This window comes from Gopherus flavomarginatus (genome assembly GCF_025201925.1).
Source record: "Gopherus flavomarginatus isolate rGopFla2 chromosome 11 unlocalized genomic scaffold, rGopFla2.mat.asm SUPER_11_unloc_1, whole genome shotgun sequence".
Classification (NCBI taxonomy): domain Eukaryota; kingdom Metazoa; phylum Chordata; order Testudines; family Testudinidae; genus Gopherus; species Gopherus flavomarginatus.
Genome location: NW_026114602.1, coordinates 1,635,083 through 1,654,801, shown reverse-complemented (window position 1 = coordinate 1,654,801; position 19,719 = coordinate 1,635,083). Strand labels below are relative to the sequence as shown.

The 19,719-nt window shown below is 44.6% G+C and overlaps 2 pseudogenes; one reads left to right on the top strand and one right to left on the bottom strand.

The window, feature by feature from the left end:
* Positions 1-513: 513 nt before the first annotated feature.
* LOC127040927 (olfactory receptor 1019-like) lies at positions 514-1,423 on the bottom strand (annotated as a pseudogene).
* Positions 1,424-16,697: 15,274 nt separating this feature from the next.
* LOC127040913 (olfactory receptor 4D1-like) lies at positions 16,698-17,654 on the top strand (annotated as a pseudogene).
* The last annotated feature ends 2,065 nt before the right edge of the window (positions 17,655-19,719 follow it).

Genomic DNA, 19,719 nt, shown 5'->3' with positions numbered 1-19,719 from the left:
TGATGTTGCACAGGTCCAAATTTCAAGCTAGCGAAGCAGGAGTGTTTGTCATAACTCTGTTACCCATTCTTTCTCCTAATGGGAAAATGACTCAGAAACTGTTGACTATTTGTCTAAAAACTGAAAATGGACTTCTTTTCATTTTTTAACATTTTTCAGCAAAGAAAAAAAACAAACTTTTATGCCCCAAACTCAAAAATGTTACACACAATATTGCTGAAAACTGAAAAATATTCAGACAAACTTAGAAAAAAAACTTTCTGATTTGGCAACTGAAAAAACAATCCCTTACACACACACACCCACACACACCCACACACACACCCACACACACACACACACACACACACACACACGAGTTTTCCTTTCAACTGAGTGTGGAACCCAGGAGTCCTGACACCTACCCCCTTGCTCTCCCAGCTAGACTCCCAGAATCAGAGACAGAAGCCTGGATTCCTGTCTCCCAAGCAAGTGTACCTGCCCTTCACCTACCTAGCTCCTAGCCAGGGCATTTCAGAGCGCCCCTTTCACACCCTTATTCCTCAGGCTATAGATGATGGGGTTGAGCATGGGGGTGATGATGCCATAGAACACGGGCAGTGCCCAGTCCTGCTCCTGTGAGTAGGTGGAGTTGGGGATGATGTAGGTGAAGATAATGGTGCCAAAGTAGAGACTAACCACAGTCAAGTGGGAGGCGCAGGTGGAGAAGGCCTTGAGACGCCCTTCCCTCATGCGGATCCTGAGAATGGCCATCACAATGTACACACAGGACACCAGGGTCCCCAGGAAGGAGCCCGGATCACGGCACCCCTCAAGGCGAAAGTGAAAGCCTGGCTGGCCCGGGAGTCAGAGCAGGAGAGCTGGAAGAGCGGGGGGATGTCGCAGAAGAAGTGGCGGAGGACGCTGCCCCAGCAGAAGGACAGGATGGACCATCAGGGATGAGTGCACGGCCGAGTTGGTCAAACCCATGACCCAGGCAGCTGCAGCCAGCAAGGCACACACCTGCCGGCTCATGAATGCGCCATAGTGTAGCGGGTGACAGATGGTGACGTAGCGGTCATAGGCCATGACCCCCAGTAGCAGGCACCCGATCCCCCCAAAGGAGATGAAGAAGAACATCTGGAAGAGGCAACCAGCCCACGAGATGGACCTGTCCCCCGACAGGTAATTGGCCAGCATCCTGGGCACGGTGGAGCTGGTGTAGCCAATGTCCACCACGGAGAGGTTTCCCAGGAAGAAGTACATGGGCGTGTAGAACCGGGAGTCCAGGCTGACCAGCAGTAAGATGAGCACATTGCCCATCAGGGCCACCAGGTAGATCGATGGCTGTGAAGACCCCAAAGAGGACAAGCTGCTCCACTGGGTTGCTGGAGAGACCGAGGAGGACGAATTCGGTCACTGAGGTCTCATTCTCCCTCCCCATTGGCTCCAGGGGATCCATTCCCTACAAGCAGAGAAAGGTCAGTGGTGTGAGAGTTGGGTTGAGACATTTATCCTCCTTATAAGCTGAACTGTAAAGAGTGAGGGAAAGTCCCTACACCGTCACAGCAACCTACACTAACAGCAGTGGATGGGAAAGGTATGAAAAGGAGATGGAGACTGAATCAGCTCCTGCAAAAGGCCTCCTGGTGTCCCTCAAGGCCTGTGACAAGCTCAAGTCTGAGAAACAAGAGAGATGTGGGGCCAGAAATCAGTGAACCAAAACTGAGTGTTGGAAACTAGCCTAACTGGGGTACAAATCAGTGGGGCAGCGGCCGTTCCGCCCACTACTCCCTTTGGGGGCTTTCACGACAGAGACGCTGGTGGGAAATGAGGAAGTGCAGATGGGGGCTACTGGAGTCAAATTCTCTATCAGAGCTGCTCCCCACCATCCCTGGGACCCCGGGTCTTCATCATCCTGATCCTGAGATATGTCCTGGCTAGCCCGGGCTAGAGAGAGGGACCCAGATGACATCATCACCCCCTGCCTGCTCCAGAGAACCCCAGACACCACCCAGGATGAAACAGGATGGACTTTAAGAGCAGCAGCTCTGACAACAGCAGCTCCATCCCATCCCAGCTCACCTCTCTCCCCCGAGGTTTGTTATCACCAGCTCAGATACCATCTCAGAGACTGGCAGAAGGAGGGGGGGCGGTTCCTTCCCAGATTGTCCCAGCTCCAGGGAAAGGGAGTTAGAAGTGTTGTTCAAACGACTGCCGGATTTAATGCTTCAGCATTCAAAGGTCTGGGTTTTTCGCGCTCCTTTCCTGTGGCATTAATAGAAGGTTAAGGGCTGTTTCACGGCGTTTGTCGTGGCAGTGAGCTGGGGGAGGTCTCTGGCTCCCTTTCCCTGCCCCTCGTTTAATGCTGGCTAGTGCTGGACGGTGACTGGGCTCTGTCAGCACCTTGACCCAGTTACTCCACCTACATTCACACAACAGGAATCACCAGCCAGGGAGCTGGCAGGGCCCTTAGGAAACTGCCACACAGTGACTCAGGGCCAAACCTGCAGGGAAGTTTAAAGGCCAGATTGCAAAGGCATTAGGGCTTCTAAGGGGATTTTCAAACCTCCGAGATTCTGCACCCTTGAAAACAGAGGGTGTTATGCACCTAGATGTGCAAAAACTCTCACCAGGCACCGAAACACTAATAAAGGCAGCCTCTTGTGCTCAGTTGGAACTGGTTAAAAAAAATTGGCAAAGCTTTTTTCTGTGAACATAAATGTCATTTTCTCCAAACCAAACTGTTTCCTGGCTTTGTAACGGTTCCAGCGAAAACTGTCACTGGGAAGGATTTTCAGCTCCAGGGTGGGAGTTTTCGGTGACAAGGAGATGCCAGAACAGGCAGGGAGTTGGAGCACTTTCCTGAGGTAGAGGAGAACCAGCTACAAGTCTCTGCTCTGTCTAGGGATGGAACCTGGGGGTCTTGATTCCCAGTCCCCCAACTCTAATCTATGAGATCCCATTGCCCTCCTGGACCCAGGAATAGAACCCAAGCGTCGTGGCTCCCCATCCCTCCTGCTCTACCACTAAACCCCACTCCTGTCCCAGACCCAGAGCTAGATCCACACCCCACTAGACCCCACTCCTCTCTGAATGCTAGCTATGTTATAACCGGGCACAGCAGAGAAGCCAGTTCTTCATGGTCCCAGTGTTGTTTCCCTTTGTTTTGCCATTTGCTCGTTCCCCATAAATATCTTGTCAGTACCTGGGTCTTTCGCCTCTCGTTGCCCTGGCTATGGCTCCAATATTGAGCTGCTGCTCAGCCGGCAACCCCAGATTGGAAAAAAATCAACAAAAGCTTTTTGGTTTGCAGTCTCGGTCTTAGTTTGAGGTATGCAGAGAAGCTCTGGGAGGGGAAGTGGGGTCTGTTGATTAGGGGGTGGTTGTGGAAGCCAGAACTCCTGGGTTCTATCCCCAATACTGGGAGGGGAGTGAGGTGGGCTCTAATGGTTAGAACAGGGAGTCTGGGAGTCAGAATTCTTAGGTTCTATTCCCAATACTGGGAGGGGAGTGGGATGGGGTCTAGTGGGTTAATACGGGGGGAAGAGGATTGGAGCCAGGACTCCTGGATTCTCTCTCTGCTCTGAGAGAGGAGGTGTGACAAGGACCAGTCGCTCCCTCGCTCATCCTCAAGGATTCAGTGGCACTGGAAGAGCTGTACCGGGATGGAGCCTGAGGCTGAAATAACACCGGCCATGAGCCCTGGGCTGCCCCCACCCTCAATCCTGAGTGGCAGCCCCAGCTGCTTCGGCCTGGCAGCTGGTGTGAAACTGGCTCCATGGACACATTGTGTAACCAGCTGGGACAGGAGCCTGCTGGGTAGCTGCAGTATCTGGACCCTGGGTCTGTTCTGGTGCAGCAGAGAGCTGAGGGTTACCGGACTAGCCGGGGTGAGTGGACTGGATGACCCAGGGGTCTGATGTGAGGGGAGAGGAGGCCTGATTGACCTTGGGATGTGATGGGGGAGGGCAGGGAATACCCAGTTAGAGTGGCCAATGAGCCAGCCTGATACGTGCCTTCCTACAGCAGGAAATCGCTTTGAGCTATGAGCTTGCAATCCTCAGCCCATCTGCTGCAGGAATGGCCTTCTTGTCACCTGGCACCTACCTCACTGTCTCCCTCCAGAGCTCATCTGCCATCCTTTCCTGATGAGAGCTTTGGGCAGCAAGCACCTCCCTGCCTCTCACCCACCAACAGCTCTGCCCTCGCTCTGTGCCCAGTGAAAGGCACAGCCCAGCTGGGGTGCACTGGGATTGGCAGATAATGCAGAGCCGTCTCCTGGGCAATCATCCTTTGTGCCTTACAGACGTCACTGCAGGCCATCCCCAGGGCAGACCAATTTGTCTCATACAACCGGCATCCTTGGCCATGGAGGAGAGACACAGGATCCACGCCCGTCTGAAACCAAACCAGAGCCAAGCCAGAGAGAACCGCAGTGTTTCACTCTCAGGTCCCCTGTTTACAGGCATTCTGCCTCAGGAACCTCTGGGCCAAGTGACTCCAAATTTGCCCCACTTGCCGTAGCTCAGATGCAAAGGAAACATGGCAATTTTCAAGGCAATGTGATTCAGCGTGTGGATTTTAGAGCACTGAGAAAAATCAGCTGTTAAGCAGTGAGCTCATGTCAGCCCCTAACTAATTCACAGAGGCAGATCCTCAGCTGGGGGGAATTGAGATTTCAGAAGTTGATATTTAGCCATGTTCCATGCTGCAGAGGGTCACAAGGCAGCACTGGGCTGAGCTCTGCCTTAGCCAGACTCTAGGGCCGTTCACAACTCCTAAGGTCAAACTGTCCACTGGTGGGAATCAGGGTCATTTCACCCAAACCAGGGGGAATTGGGTGGCTAAAGCCACTCAGCAGCTCTGAAAAACCTCATCCAGGCTGTTTAAGGCCTGTCCAGTGAAAAGAAATGTTCTTTCCTAGAAACTGATTTATTTTTAAGGAAATGTATTTTTGTTGAAATATGGGCGTTCATCAAAAATGAAAAAAATCATTAAAAAGATTATTTGGCATTTTTTTAAAGTTTTCTGAAAATTTTTCAAAACACAAAAGTATTAAGAAAATTCAGACAATTAAAAACTATTTGAAAATAAGAGCGTCAAAGGTAAAAATTTGGAGAAAGTAAGAAAACAAAATCTTTTTCACCTATTTGTTTCCCATTGAAAAACATTGGGAAAACATTAGAAAGTGAAATACAATTGTTTTATGTTTCCTTCACTTTTTCTCACTTTTTGAAAGTGCAAAAATGTCAAATAAAATGAGAGTGAATGCTACTGTCAGAACTTTTTACACATTTTTTCTTTTTTTTTTAACTCGATGGAAAAAAGTTGAAAAGATTTTTTTCAAATCTAATAATGTCTTTCTGAAGGAAACAAGACAATATCTGGTTTTTTTTTAAAACGAAGAAAATGGCATTTTGAATTTTGGGGGGGGCTATGGGGGACAGGGAGTGAAAATTTTCCAAATTTGTTCATTTCCTTGTGAAATGTTGCATGGAGAAATTGTTTCTGAGCAGCCCTGCTCTAGCTAGACTGAACAACTTCTCTTGCTATCTCTCAGCACCATGCAGATTCTGCACTGGTGTGACAAAGTCTGTTAGGGGTGTGGTTTCACTGTGCTTAGCCAGCATGCTTGGGTTTGGGGCCTGCTGCTCTTCCCTGATGGAGTTGGGGATCAGTGAATTCAGTGACTCACATGCAACCTCCTTACCTCAGTCTGGTTGATTTTAACAATAGGAATAAAGCATTTTGAGAAAGGTGTTTAAAACCACAGTCTGTCTCAGCCAAATCCCTCCTATGCCTTGATGGGCACCTAGGCAGGTCTGGCTTATTCAGATACCCCCAGCAGGTGCCCATGTGTCAGTCTGGGTCCTCCAAACCAGTTTTTTGGTAGGGGGTCCCTTTGGAAAGCCCTCCAGTCCTTCGGTTCTACCACCTTCTAGAGTTTGCTCAGGACTGTCCCTCACTCTTCCTGCTTGTTTGTCCATCCATCACAGCAGAGTTATAGGGTAAACACCTGGCAAGCAGGGCCTCATGATGCACCCAGCCCCACATCTGCTCTGTGTGCATCGCACAAACTCAGACTGGGGGCACCTGTCCCAGTATGGAGGTTCCTTATGCTGGTGGAGCTCATTCCTCTTCGCAAAGGGAGATAGCTACATTGGCTGGGACAGTTCTCAGGGTGCCCAAGGCTGTGAGTCCCCTGGTAATTCCCCCTGCGTCCCGTGAGAGGGAGACCTGCCAGCTCCCCAAGGCCACCTAAACAACCTCCTCTGGGCTCTGCCAGCCCTCACTCCGACTGGCAGGTTAGCAATAGGTGCACTCCGCTACCCGAGCCCCGCTGGAGTGTTTCCCTGCAGCATCCAGCCCCTTGTCCAGGGGACACTCACAGAAACATCAAAGCCACTTTTTTTAGGGAGCCACACACAACCCAGCTTGTCTGATTCAGCTCAGCTCTTTGGACAATCCTGCAGCTCTGAGACCTAGTTATGGGGGAAACATCCCCACAATAATGTGTGAGGTGCAGGTGGAGAAGGCCTTCTGGCAACCTTTGGGAGAAGGGATCCTGAGCACTGTAGTGATGATGAAGGTGTAGGACACCACCATCACTAGGAGTGATCCCAGCAGAAGCAAGGTTGACATAGCGAATTTCACCACCTTGACGGTCCATGTGTCAGAGCAGGAGAGCTTGAGGAGCGGCATCATGTCCCAGAAGAAGCGTTTAATGAAGCTGGGGCAACAATATGACAGTCGGGCCACCAAGATGGTAGGAAGAAGCAAGGCCAGGAATCCGCATATCCATGAGACAGCCACTAGCCATAAGCAGGCATGAGTGCTGATGAGGGTGTCATATTGCAGTGAGTAGCAGATGGCCAAGTATCACTCAAAGGACATGACAGCGAGGAAGGAAAACTCTGTAGAGCCCACTAGGAAGTAGAAGTAGGCCTGGGCAATGCAGCTGGTGAAGGAAATGGTGTTCCTCTCACTTACCATGTTGGCCAACATCTTGGTATGATTGTACTGGTGAGTAGGATGTGCAGGAGGGAGAAGTTGGAATGAAGAGGTACACAGAGGTGTAGAGGCGATAGTCAGCCCAGACCAATGCCATGATGAGGAGGTTGCCCATCAAGGTGATCACATAGGAGCTAAGGAAGTCTATGAAGAGGGGGCTTTTGTAAGCTGTGGGTGCCAGGGAGTCCCAGGAGGATGAATTTGGTCACAGATGTGTTCTGGTTCTTCATTGTTACCTCTGCAGGAAGTGCTCACCTGGGGGAAGAGAGAGAGAGAGAGAGAGGGAGAAAGACAACAAAATGAAAGGAGAGAGAGAAAGACAGAGAAAGGGACACAGGGAGGTGCCTCATAATTTTGTTGTTGGTGGTACCCTCAAGTCCCAAACTATAAGAGCCAGATATTGAGTATTGATCAATACAGATGGTCGGGAATTCTGAATGAAACAAATTCATTTGTCCCACAGGAATTTTCAAACTGATTTAAACTGCACATTCTTGTTTCAAATTGACATTTAAAAGCCAAATGAAAATTTTAATTTCATTTTAATTGAAAATGCAGCATACTTTTTTTATTTTCACTTTTAAAAAAAGACCTTTTAGTCCTTTCCCCCCAAAAAAAAAATTGATTCAAAATGAAAATGAACTCCTGTAGCAAAACCAAAATAGAACATTTTCCCCTGGAAAATTAGTTTTGATGAATGTGTATTTTTCAACAGGAAAACTTTTCTGTACACCTTTTTTTTTCTTTGACCAGATCTAGTGCTAAGTTTGTGCATCTGCCATTGAATTAAATTGGAGCTGTGAGTGTTTAGTACTTATGAATATCGGGTTCTTAGTGGTGGGCAAAAGGGCTCAGAAGACAGAGCAATTCGCCTCCAGCACCACACAAACTAGCCTGCAATCAATGATCATCACCCTCATCTTTTCCCTAATCTTCAAAGCAAATCATTGAACTGAATCACAGAGAAGTGAGATGACTTGCCATGGTCACACAGTGAATCAGTGGTCCCGATCCCAACCGCACCTCCTGGGAGGTGAGGCAGACAGGGGTAAGGGGAGGAACACAACATGCTTCCTTTGATGGGATCCCCAAGCTCTGAAATAGCAACTTCTTTGTTAAACTCAAGGGAATTTCAGAGATCCTTTGATGTTAGCATCAGTCTTAGTGAGTGGGGCTGATATGGTATAAGGGTAAGATTTCTAGGGGTGTCTCCTCTTTGGAACCAGGCCCCCTTCCCCATACTGTTGGGAGAAGATTGATCAGCTGTGAGCTTGGACTTCCCCTACCCATCCGCCATCATTTGGAGGTGAATGGAGACAGTCGTTAGCAGAGGGCTTGTCTGGGTGAGTAGGTTGCTCCTTTTCACTCCCAAGGACCCCAGGGTTAGAGATGACCACTAGTGGAGCTCGTAAATTTTGCTGGAGCAGTTACGCACCGTTAGGGCTGAGAACAAAGCGTGAAATTTAGCAAACAAGGGAATTGACAAACATATTTTTGTAAAGATGGAGTTAATGTTCATTTAATATCAGTAATTCACTGGGATTACATCATAACAATTATCAATACTCTTCCCTCTGCAGGTGCATTTTGAGGTTCATAAATGGAGATGAAGAACCCCACTACCCTTATGACAGAATTTGTCCTCTTGGGCCTCACCCAAAGTCCTAAGATGCAGCGATTCCTCTTCATCATCTTCTTCATAGTCTACCGGACAGCCTGGCTCAGAAACTTTACCATCATCACCACCATGATCACTGACCACCACCATGTACTTCCTGCTGGCCAGCCTGGCTTTCTTAGACTTCAGTGAGTCATCAGTAAATACTCCAACATTGCTTTCAGGTCTCCTCACCCAGCATAAAACCATCTCCTTCAATAAGTGCATCCTCCAGATTTTCTTCTTCCACTTCATTGGAAGTGCAATGTCATTATACTTTTGAGCATTGCACTTGATTGATATATGGCCATTTATAAATCACTGTGGTACTCAACTATCATGAACTGAGGTGTGCGTGTGGGGTTAGTGGCACTGGCATGGCTGGGTGGATTTGCTCACTCTGTGGACCACTCTTTCATTGACAGTTTCTGTTGTGATGTCCCAGAGGTCATCAAACTGACCCTCCTTGACAGTGATCTGGTCTAACTGCAGATGATTTTCAGTAATGGGGTAGTGATCCTTATACTAGTCATCATTCTGCCTATTTCCTACTCTATCATCTTAGTTAAGATCAGGACAAATGTCACAGAGTGGAAGTGCAAGGCTCTGTTCACCTGTGGGACCCAGATTATCATGTTGTGATTAAAAGTCATACCCAGTTTCTTCATCTACACTCAGCCCTTCAGACAGTTGACCCTGGACAAGGTGATATCAGTTATTTACACTGTAATCACCTCAATGCTGAACCCAATGATCTACACACTGAGAAACACCCAGGCGAAGAAGGCCATCAGGAAACTGATGAGCAGAATCTTGTTCTCATGGAGGGGAACAGAAACATAATTTGTCTTACAATGTACATTTGTGTTAAAAATTCTGATCTCTGTGATGTATGAAAGAGCAGATGTATAAGGCTTTAAAATGAGTCTTAGGTCAAAAGAGATCAAAGAGTGCACACTCATGAGAATTTGTTGTCACAAATGTAGAATGGACTGAGACCCAGAAGCTCCATATTAGTTAAAAAAAGCAGTTGGTGTGAATAAGACATAGCTCCATGCCGGTAAATGGGACAGATCCCCAGCTAGAGGAAATGGGGGCATTTCTCTAACCAGCTTCCATCAGATGGGGCTTTGATACTGAGAATTGCTGGCTGAAATTCTTCTAAGAATGATTTCAAGTAATGAGGAACCCATGAAAATCAATATTGTCTCCAAGAAAATATCTGTTCAATAAACTATATATTATAACTAATGTATTGATTGTGATGAAGAAATCGCTATAGATAGTTCCAATAGCGGAATACAGATTTTCTTGTACTTTATGGCTCATTCTTTTCCCTCTTATACATATAGACCACTTATCTGCATTTCCCATATGACTTCATAGCAGAGTGGTTGAATACTGCTGAGATCTTATCATCTCAAGGAATTGGTTTAAATTTTTGTTACATAATATTTTCATTTCTGCCTCTTAAATTCACAGATTAAACTTAACTCATCTTCGTTAGCTTTTTCTGCTAAATCCAATCTAAAAGTGTAGTTATAAATAGGGAAGGGAAATATTTTTTTCTTGGAATATTTTTAGTATGTCTTTTTCACTGACAATATGTAAATAACATTTAAAAATAGTTTCTTACATTTTCCAGATTTTTTATTTTCAAGAAAAAAGAAAAGTTTCTTTCCTAGCTATATTTCATTTTTTATTTTTCTACATTTTCTCCTTTTTTGCTAAGAAAGAAAGAAAGAAAGAAAGAAAGAAAGAAAGAAAGAAAGAAAGAAAGAAATGGAAACGTAGATAAAAGAAAATCACGAAATTTTACAATAAGAGGAAAACACTGTTCTTTTTCAAAAACTTCAAAATAAAAATATTTTTGTAACTTTTCAAAAAAATATTGTGATATTTTCCTTTCACAACAAGTTATATATTTTCAATGTACTAAAGAGACTGCTCCTCAGTGAAAAATATTTAGTTAAAAATGGGCACTGCTTTCTGAAAAGACCTATCCTCTATGTGTACCAAAATTGGATTTTCAGATCCAAAAATGAGTTATATCTATTTATACTCTTGTATGACCTCCTAACCAACCCAGCCCTAAGAGAAGAGCTACAAGCTATTTCTGGCAGTAACATATGTAGCACACATCCCTCTCTGAGGCACATCCTATCACAAGTGTAGGCTGGGAGAGTTCATCCTGCTGGCTTCTATGAATTCCATTTATAGGTACCTACCTCTCCCCATCAGATAGGGAACCTATGCACCAAATTCAGTGTTGGTGAATCAGAGAGATTTTTAAGGGTCTAAAAGCCAGAGTCCCATTGGAAATTGAGCCTTAAGATGCATAACTGTTTAAAATCAGCTTACTTCACACACAGGCACAGAGGCGGGAATATTCAAATGATCCATGTGTGTGTGTGGGGAGGGTGCTCAAACATCAAACTCCCAGTGAAGTTCTATGGGAATTGAGCATCTGGCTTCCTCTCTCTTGAAAATCCCAGACTACGGGGTAGGGTGAGTTTCCCATGGTCACAGAGGATGGCCACGGCAGGGCAGAAATGAAATCCATCTCCCCTTACCCTTTGGCAATAAACATGAATGGAAAAACCTATTTTTTACTCATTTATTTATTTCATTTGTCATCAGAAAATTTCAAGCCAAATGATTTTTTTTCTTTAATTTTGAATCAAATTTTTCTTCTGTCGAAAGAAATGTCATGGTACAAAAAAAGGCGCTTTGCTGACATCAAAAGATTTGATGGGAAAATGTCATTTTTGATGAAAATTTGTGATGTTTCAAGAGAAAAATTTCAAACTAAAATGAAACTTTTGCTTTCATCTGGATGCATGCAGTGGTGTTGTAGCCCTGTCAGTCCCAGGTTACGGACAAGACAAGGTCACTCAGGTCATATTTTTATTGGACCAACTTTTGTTGGTGAAAGAGAGACACGTTGCTGAGTTAAAAAACTAGTCTCTTTTACCAATGGAAGCTGGTCCAATAACAGATATTGCCTCATCTGTCTTGTCTCACTCAGTTCATTTGGATACATTTCTTAAACTTCATACCTAGAGTTCATGGTTGTTACAGCCTTGGTAAAATCTAATTATAGAGCATCCCAACAGTTTGGGGAATCTGCCCTGTTTTGGATAGTCTGCCCTCAATGTAGGCACTTACAGTCATGAGCCACTCCAGAAAGCGTGACACCTCCAGATAGTGTAAATCAGACGTGGCTCCAGGAGAGTAAATGGGCCAGAACTGGTAGAAATAGACGTGTCCTACTACACGGCTTCCTTCACAATGAATTGGTTTTAATTTTCTTACGGGACATTTCTATCTCTAATGTTACAAGTTAAACTAGATTTGTCTTTAGTTACCTTTTCCACTAATCCTGATAAAAAATACAATTATAAAGAGAGAATGCAAAGATGGTTTTGTTTCTGTTGTTTTGTTGTTTTTTTTAAATGGGCTTCTTTTTTCATAATAGATAAATAACATTTAAAAAAAAATCCTTTTGCACATTTTCCAGATCTCTAATTTAAAGAAAAATAAAAGAGCAAATCACTTTCCTAAATATATTTTGATTTTTTTCACTTTTATTTTTTTTTCTCCATGAAAAAAAGAAAGAAAGAAAAACATTTAGATAAAATGGAAACATTTATGGACATTTTACTAGAAGAGAAAAATATAGTTCTTTAAAAACTTTCAAAATAAAAATATTTTTTGTAAATTTTAAAAGAAATTGTGATTCTTTTTTCTTTCCCAATGAGTTCTGTATTTTCAAACTTTAAGTACTAATGAGGCTGTTCTACACCGAAAAATATTAGGGGAAACTGGACACTTCTTCCTGAACAGTTCTACACTCTCTGTATATCAGAATTAGATTTTCAGATTCAAAAATGAGTGATAACTATCTATAGACCTGTAAGACCTCCTGAACTAACACAGCTCTGAGAGAATAGCTGTAAGCTAGGTCTGACAGCAATAACTTGAAAAAAAAAAACCACTGTCAGTGTATTTTATATGAGTTACACCTGTCTATAATGAATGAAGTCAACAGAAATATAAAAAATTAAAGGAATGGTATTCAACAGCAGTGACAGAGAGTGAAGGGGGCAGGATGAGGGATGCACAGTGGTCAGCAAGGGCAGGATGTGAAGGGTACAGGGTTGCAGAGGAGCACTGAAGGCCGAGTGTGAAAGGGAAATGGTTGTAGAGGGGTGTCTGAGGGGAGAGAATGAAGGGTAACAGGATGCCCAGTGTTTAAGATGGGCAGGGTATTGTAAGGATGCCTCACTTTCTTTCCCTGACCTAATGACTCTTCAGAGTCATCGTGAATGACTGTGAATTGCCACTATGCATTGCAATATATACCCTCTGGCCTGGGTGACAGTGAATATTGATCTACTGTATGGTCAGTCATGTGGTCACCTGAGATGTGGGAGACCCAAACTCAAGGTACCGCTCTATTGGCTGTTAAATTATTTATATAAAAAGAGTTGAACAGCTTCTAGAGGAGACACTGAGAAGAATTCAACCCAGTTAATCCCAAAGCCCAGTGTCAAGAGTGTTTTCCTGTAATGGGATAACATACAGAATAAGAACATGAGTAAATAAGGAAGTGTTATTTACTCCTTCTCATAATACAAGAACTAGGTCACCCAATGAAATTAATAGGCAGCAGGTTTAAAACAAACAAAAGGAAGTATTTCTTCACACAATGCACAGTCAACAAGTGGAACTCCTTGCCAGAGGATGTTATGAAGGCCAAGACTGTAACAGGGTTCAGAAAAGGACTAGATAAGTTCATGGATGATAGGTTCATCAATGGCTATTAGCCAGAATGGACAGGGGTGGTGTCCCTAGGCTCTGTTTGCCAGAAGCTAGGAGTGGGCGACAGAGAATGGATCACTTGATAATTACCTATTCTGTTCATTCCCTCTGGGGCACCTGGCATTGGCTGCTGCTGGAAAACAGGATACTGGGCTAGATGGACCTTTGGTATGACCCAGTGTGGCCACTCTTATGTTCTTAGTCCCACATTCAGTTCCTTTATCATTGTCAGGGGGGACTGGGGAAGGGGATGAATACAGGTTTATTTGGTGAGCGCTCTGAACACTGAGTGAAGCTTATGAGGGAGCTCCCTACCCCTACAGGTTAGATCTCATTCTATTCTATTCTATTCTATTCTATTCTAAGCACTAAAAAAGATCCTACCCCTGTTGTTGCTAAAGTGCCTGATAACACTAGGAAGAAGGATGTTCTAATTGAGGTGTTTAGATCCTGTTGACATTTTAATTCCCCAAGTGTCTGCTGAGCCTCAGTACTGATGTTTCAGGTCTCTAATTGTATATTGGTTGCTGAGTCCAAAAGCTGACCAACTTTGGACTTTGATCTTTTAATCTTAAGTCTCCAAAATATTATCAGTCCTTTGGTACAGCTCTTGGACGATGTCTGTCAAATGAGCCCTGAGGGGCTCTGAAATACAGTTACCCCCTGCTCTAATCCTGGAGACGGCTTCCTATCTAGAATTTGCATGGGGACCAAGAAGCCCTGTATTTTTTGTTCCCTGCTCTAACTCCTTGCTTGTCTCTCTCCATCTCAGTGCTGGGAACAAAACCCACCAGCTATAGGATTTCCTCTGCTTTGGAGATCAGTCAAAGGTCTAATTCTTCCACTGTGTCCTAAACAGCCTTCTTGTACCATCTCAGCACCAGAGGGAATTTGCAAAGGCTCTAACATTGACATGGCTCATCTCAACACACATAGAGACTGAAATGTGCCATGGAGTTATTAAAGACTCCTCTTGTGGAAGAATCTCCAAATCAGCAAATTCCTTGATTATGCCTATTAAAACCCAAGGGAATTTCAGCAACTCTGCTTCTAGCACCAGCCTTAGTGGGGGTCAATAAGCACATAAGGGGAAGATTTCTGGGGCTGTCTCCTCCTTGGAACTGGATCATCTTCCTCTGCTGGCCAAGACCGCAATGATCAGCTATGAGGTTTGACTGCCCCAGGCCATCCTTTGAAGGCAGCCAGCTCTGAGGTCACAGATATGGCAGGTCATGCAAGGTATGGACTCTTGAATCAAACAACGTGCAATGTGATAGTAGGGGAAAGTATTGTTATTATGAGGAGGGCAGTTGCTCAGAGATCCCACTGATAAAGAAAGAACGACCTGGCTGGGGGAATAGTATTAAGCACTCACAAGTGAATACTTCTCTAAAGGGCTCTACAGATGTTACATGGGGTTTCCAGAGGAGTCTAAGTGTGTTAGGAGGAAGAACAGATCACAGATGCTTTGCTGAGGTCTTCCTGTGCCTGGCTCCCTCAGAGCAGGTTTCTCCAATGGCAGGGCTTTAAGAGTTTCAGATTGGAGAGAGATGTCACAGGGGCAGGGTGGAAGTATGAATGAAACTGAGAAAGAGCCCAGGAAAGTGTCCAGATGTGCAGATAAAGCCAGAGTGAGATTCTCACAGTGGGTTTCTTGCTTTTAGAAAAGCTGACATTTTTGTAGTTTTAGTCTGGGATTTCAAAGCTATTAGAATTTCAGTGGGAGCTAGACATCTGACTCCCTTCATCTCCATGGAAACTCCCAGCCTAAAGTGCCCGAAATGTTCAAATGTCTGACAGGGACACTGTGCGTCTTTGTCCCTTCGATTGGCTTCAGCAAGGACAGAGATTTATGGGTCTCCTACAGCAGTGGTGGTCAGTTAATTCAGCCAGTAGACACTCAGGCTTTTCCATCAAAATGTCTTCAGTTCAGTCCTTGGACATATACCCCTTAAACCTCCACATCTTAAAAGCTGCACAAACAGGGAGTCTCTAAGGTCTGCAGGATGGTGGTGGGCAATGCCCCTCTGCCAATTTCACTGCCTTTCCCCAGAGTTATCCACTACTTCCTCATTGTTCCTGAGTGCATCACAGAGTATTGACCCTCACAGCCCTCTTGCCAAGCTGGGGAGATGAAGAATTACACTTATTTTAGAAAGGGAAACTGAGGCACAGCAGCTGTGATTTTCAAAAGACACTACAGTGGTTAGAAATCCACTGATTTTTGGGAAGATCAAGGGGAATTGGTCACATAACTCCTTTATTCTCCTTGGAAAATCCCAGACAAGTCAGGGATATGAGTTATCCATGGGCACAAAGATTGTCTGTGGCAGGACAGATATTGGACCTCACTCCCAAAGGCTTACTCACAAAGCCATTCTTCCCCATTGCTCACAGCAGCATCCCACTCTCCTTTAAAGCCAGCAGATATTCTTTTACAGAAACAGACACGTAAATACATTTCTAATTTTTATATTTTCAAGTGGGCAAAAAAGCCATTTTTCTCACCTACTCACACTTTTTTTTCTCCCCTTCCTTCTCCTGTTCCCATTTTTCCAAATAGCAAATTAAAAATGGGAGAGAAAATGCCTGGGAGGATATGGAAAACAGAAAACCAAAAAAAGAAATCTAGAATGTTTTTTTTTCAAAAGCTAAATCAAAATGAAAAGTTCAGTATGAATCGAATCAAAATAAAACTTGGGCAGGAAAAGCAATGAAATGAACATTATCATTTTGTTTCATCTAAAAAAAAAATCCCTGTGAAAAAAATTTGAATAAAAAATATCAGTTTTTTTCCCTTGAAAGATGTTGCTGGAAATAACATCTTTTTCAAGCAGCTCTAGAGATTTTCCAAAATTTTAATGGTGGGTGAGCAAACCATGCCTCTTCACCCCCAAGCTACCAATGCAAATCTCCAGTCAGTACTTTCCCCAGGAGTTGAAATTAGATCAAATTAGATCAAATTTACAGGGTTGGCTGGACTAAATTGACTACACAGTATGTAACTAGTTGACTACTGCTGGTAGGATGGGGGAGTTCGGGGTGTGTGAGTAGAGAAATCTCTGGCTCTTAGGGTCTGCTGAAGCCCATTGAAACCCAATGTCTTTCTTAGGGTACAGTTAAGAAGGAGTCAATATCAGTAATTTAAAGGTGGAAAAATTACAAGAAACTTTTATTAATTATTATTGTCATTCAGTTTCCAGGTATATTTTAAGGACACCAAATGGAGCAGGAGAATATCACCACCAAAGTGACAGATTACTGACAGATTTTGTCCTCGTGGGCCACACCCAAAGTCCTGAGCTGCAGCGATTCCTCTTCATTGTCTTCTCCATAGTCTACCTGACAACCTGACTCGGAAACTTCACCATCATCATCACCGTGATAACCGACCACCAGCTCCACACTCCTATGTACTTCCTGCTGGCCAACCTGGCTTTCATAGATATTAGTGACTCTACAGTCAGTATGCCAAAGATGCTCTTGGGTCTCCTCTCCCAGCGCAAAACCATCTCCTTCAATGAATGCATCCTCCAGATGTTCTTCCACTTCATTGCCGGTGCTATGGTATTTTTACTTGCAGTGGTGGCCGCTGATAGGTACGTGGCTATCCATAAACCATTGCAATATTTGACTATGATGAACTGGGGTGTGTGCATGGGGCTAGTGGCCGGCACATGGCTGGGTGAATTGGCTCACTCTGCTATTCAAATTGGAATGGTCCTCCAGCTATCATTCTGTGGGCCGAACATCCTGGACAATTACTACTGCGATGTCCCACAAATTGTGAAACTGGCCTGCACTGACACCCGCCTGTTTGAGCTGCTGATGGTCTCCCACAATGGGGTGATTGTCATAATTATCTTCATTCTCCTGCTCATTTCATACACCATCATCTTAGTCAAGATCAGGACACACCTTACGGAAGGGAAGCGCAAGGCTCTGTCCACCTGCGGAACCCAGATCATGGTAGTGTGTTTAATATTTGTGCCCTGCATCTTCATCTATGCCTGGCCCTTCTGGAAATTCCCTATGGACAAGGTGGTCTCAGTCCTTTACACTATAATCGCACCCGATGCTGAACCCAATGATCTACACGCTGCGGAATGCCGAGATGAAGAAGGCTATCAGGAGACTGATGAGCAGAATGGTCTTCTCAGGGAGGAAAATAAAGACATAATTTTTAAAAATTATGATTTCCCAAATTATTATTTTTTCAATTTTGTTATTAACATGGTACATGAACTTGTCATACAGTGTTAACAACTCTCAGTAGATATCTGTGTTTGTTCCCTTTATAGGACCCATTGTGTTGGGTCAAGCTGTGATAATTTTCTATGGGTTTATTTTGTTCAAATTCTAAAAAATATTATACATTAGAAAATGTGGATGACCCTGTGATAGGTCTGGCTTCCCTTTTTTTTATTGGAAGAATTGTTGGGAAGCAGGGTCTGCTACAAAGCTAGTCTCCAGGCAACCCAATGAGCACAAGAGAGGTGCCTAATTAGAGGCACCACCTATTTGGTGTCAAGAGTGATCAGACTGGCTTTTAAGCCCAGCAGCCGCAGCAGTTCCACAGCTGTTCAAAGTGTTCACCAGTGGCTGGGAGAGTACCTGTGCTTTCTTGTTCCCAGCTGTTTCAGCCCTAGTCCTGCCTTGGGTCCTGCCTTCCCACACTCCAGTTTATGTGGTCCTGAGCTGTGCCTGCGATTCTTGACTTCTGACTTTGGCTCTGAGCCTTGGCTCTGATTCCTGACTACTGACTCCAGCTGTAACCACTAGGCCTGAGGCCTGCTCTAACCACTGGGCACAATCGCCCGCGTCCCAGTCACTGGCAGGATTCCACATAGTTTATTCCTCCAAGCCACTAATGTGACGAGATCTGTCCTTTTCCGAAAACAAGCTACCACACATCCAGCTACTCACTGCAACCGTGTTATCAAGGGGTCCTTGCTGAGTCAATAACCAGCACTGGACTTTAGCGATGGGCTTTATGCATAGCAGAGGCACTGGAAGGGGGGACTGGGCAAAGGGCCATGCCCCCCCAACTTTTGGGGAGCTTCCGTGGCTCCTTGTGCATAGTCTTTCTTTCCTTGTTAATGGTCTCCAGAAATCTGGGTTTTGGACATGGGGTTTGACAGAAAGTTTCAGTTGCAGGTACACCAAATTGGATATATTCATCTTCACCAAGAGTTTTTTTATGGTATCCTTTTCCATAACTGTATAGACTAATGGTTTTACATTCTTTTCCCCTCTGTAACTTCCTCTACTGGATTAGATAATCCAGGCTGAAACTGTGTCCTGTTTTATATAGATGTGAAACAAGAGGGGAAGTGGCTATGCCTCATCTCTGTCAAATGGCATAGCTGGGTGTGCTATCCAAGTTTGCCAATTTTGGTTGGACGTATTCTGGGAAATTTAATCACATGGTATAATCCTTAATTAAAGATTAATCTTTAATTCCTGGAGACTCCAGGCCAATCCTGGAGGATTGTCAGCCCTGCATCCAAAGAGATCAGATACTGAACCCTCATGAAAACAGCATGGTAATGAATGAATTATAGACCCAGGGCATGAGTCAGTGGGACACGCTGGTGCAAATCAGTGCAGCTCCACTAACACTAATGGGAAAAAGCCTCAGTTGGTATAAAGTGGCCTTGCTCCATTGGAATCAATGAGCCAATTCCCCAGGAAGTGATGTATTTCCATTGTAGTCATTGTGGCCCGATCCCCAGCTGGAGTAAAAGAACTTTGCCCCATTGAAGTTAATATGGAAAATACTCGGCTGGTGTTAATTTGAGGAGCTCTGTGGAAGTGAATGGGAAAGATCCACAGCAGGTGTAAATCAACATTGTTGCAGTGAATGTGTCCTAAGCTTGGCTAACATATTGCGGTTCAGTGAATGTCTTCCACCAGGGAGCATGGGTGTTATTGCTGGCTGGGCTATCATCAGCAACATTATGAGCTAAATTCTCACTATCGCCAGTGACACCTGTGCAAAACTGCTGAGGGGTCACTGAGGTTGGACTGTGAAAGCAGCATGGTGGGATGGTTTGGGGGGGATCTGTGTTTACAACTTAAGAATGATGGTTGATGTTTTGAAATTGTTGCTATTAAAACTGCCATGTTTCTGAATTCCTCCATGGAAAAGGAAAGTCCAGCATGGGCTGAAAGTGGTGTGTCAAGTGTCTGCAAGACCATGGACAATGATGTGTTGTTAGAAGCCAGTGACAGCCTACTCAAGG